At 29.7% G+C, this 2,500-nt stretch overlaps 1 protein-coding gene across 1 annotated transcript in view; it reads right to left on the reverse strand.

Moving 5' to 3' along the window:
- The window catches only part of LOC113805098 (oocyte zinc finger protein XlCOF28), a gene marked incomplete in the record, with an annotated part of 6,912 nt that overhangs the window by 1,830 nt on the left and 2,582 nt on the right, over positions 1–2,500 (reverse strand). The window contains 1 exon segment of the mRNA XM_070122640.1: positions 1,837–1,913.

A 2,500-nucleotide genomic window follows, 5' to 3' on the forward strand; every position in this document is an offset into this window, starting at 1 on the left:
GCAAAATTCTTTTTAAAATGGGTCACGTTTTTTTAAGAAGAGACTCATAGATCTACAAAAGAACAGTTTTAAGATATCCACTATTTTCAGTACACATCTAAATTTAGTAATATCATTAATTAACGACATTTGCCTACCTTACCCTGATCATAGGAAATGGCAAAAGATGAAGATTAATTAATAAAACTGTGACCTTATAATAAACAGAGGTGAAACATATATGTTTTAATTAACCCAATGCCTCTATTTGACTCCATTACATGCACTGCACATTGCCTGAAGGGGGCCAGGATGTGTAATGTGCTGATCAACCACTGCTTTGTATAAAAGAGGCAATATTTAGCACAAATCATGGAAAAGGTCACAACACAAAATTGTGCTCACTTTCTGCTATTGCTATTAGTCTTGAAGTATGACAGTCCAGTGCACACCAAATTCTCCTAGAGGCATTGAGTTTAGAATCAGGTATCATAATTTCTAGCTACTTGGAAACACCACTTTTCAGTAATCCTCTTTATACTGCCAAGAAATTCATATTCATCTCTTTTATCTCTGACGTAAAAATCTATGCCTAGAATTTCTAGCTGGGCAAGTTGGCAGGATTTGTAAAATCTTTTTTTTTTTTTTAATAAAAAGATTTATCTGCTTATTTTCCTTTTTTGGCAGTAGTGCTGCTCTTTATGCATAATATATCTATACTTATTCTCTTAAGAATCTAACATTTATGAAAATTACCTTTTTGAAAAATAAAATGGCTCCCTAGATGACTTATAAAAGGTTATATCATACAAATTTATAATGATAATTATATCAACTGTCAAATTTAGGCTACTGTTATAGAAAAAGAAAACAAAAGAAAAAAATATATATACATGTACATAAAATGAGAATAAAATGGCTTAAACTCAGGTTCTACGACTTAGAGTCAACCCTTGTTCCTGAATTTCCTCTAGCAGCCAAGCTTCCCATGTTGGCTTCATTACAATAAACCTCTCCTTTACATGGTGCAGTTGCACCGGCTTTAAAGCATAATGACAACTGTAGACTATAGGTGCTTATCACTGCTCACAAAAAATCAGTACAATTTTGATAATGAACATACTACATCTGGCTTTTGTAGCTATCCAAATATATTCACATAAATGCATTACAAACTTACGATTGCAATGCATTGATGTGAATATATCATTTACGTTAAGAGATGGAAATCTAAACCAAGAGCATATCTAATACATATGTTTGGGATACTGATCCGAGAACATCTTTGGATATATACCGCATGATTACAAAATGGTAACTGAATCCAAATTATTTACACACTTTTGAGTGAACATGCCAAGGCAAAACAAGATGATATTTATGATTTCAAGATATAGGAAATTATTCCAAATACTTTAGAAAATAAAGATCCATTTCATTTTCTTCATAAAGTTCACAAGAACTTTTCAATGGATAGGTCTAAAACTTTTAAAAAGTCATCAAGTGCAAATCCTCTAATCTATCAATTTGTATAACATTAAAGATTTTTTAGGGAAAAATAATGACAGAGGGTATACAAAGTAATAAAATATTTTCTAAATTATCTATCTTGATTTAAATCAATTAAAACATATTTTGATTATAAACTGATTTTTCTTCCCTCTGATTATAATTTCAGCAATTGTTTCAAATCACTTCATCTTCATCTATCTTACTAGTCTTAATATACAGCTTTTTAAAAATCTATGAAAACGATACCTATTTTCATTACAAAATATCATAAACAAACAAACATATATCTATATAACAATATCAATCAATACATCTTAAAACTATAAGATGAAATCAACTACTAACCTTATTGGGCATTTCTTGTCACTTGGTTACTACTTCAAGAATGAGCTTTTACTCTTGAGAGAAAAGGAGAAGCACACCTGGAACATGGGCTTATTATCAGCAAATCTGATATATTAGTATTTCTAATACAAAGATTAATAGTAATAATCATAGTAACAATAGTGATAGTAACATTAATAGAAATAGTAAAAATAACGTAAATAGTAATTGCTATATCATCAGAAACTGTACTAGTAAAAACATTTTTTTTAGACACAATAACTAATAAAAATAACAATAACAATGACAACAACGGTAATAATAATCCTTTAATAGGATAACATCTAAGCCTATAGTTCATACCAATGGTCTGGTTTGAAATGTTTATTTTGTTTGCAATACTTAATCATTACTAGTGACTTCCCAATATTGTTTTGCTTTGTTTTGGTGTACAACAGCCTCAAACTGAGAAACCATTACTTACTATAAAATATTTAAAAATCCTTTGTGCATTAATTTTTTGTTAATACCATAACTCAAAATCTACTGCTCTTTGATGCTGAATGGCTCCTGCAAGAAAGAATTCTATAAGATTTCCTACGGTATAACCAATATGGGTTATGGGACTGTACAAGTGATGAAACAGTTCACTGTAAAAACTCAATATGACTATACTTTTGATATT

Source organism: Penaeus vannamei, chromosome 6 (assembly GCF_042767895.1).
Source record: "Penaeus vannamei isolate JL-2024 chromosome 6, ASM4276789v1, whole genome shotgun sequence".
Taxonomy (NCBI): Eukaryota; Metazoa; Arthropoda; class Malacostraca; order Decapoda; family Penaeidae; genus Penaeus; species Penaeus vannamei.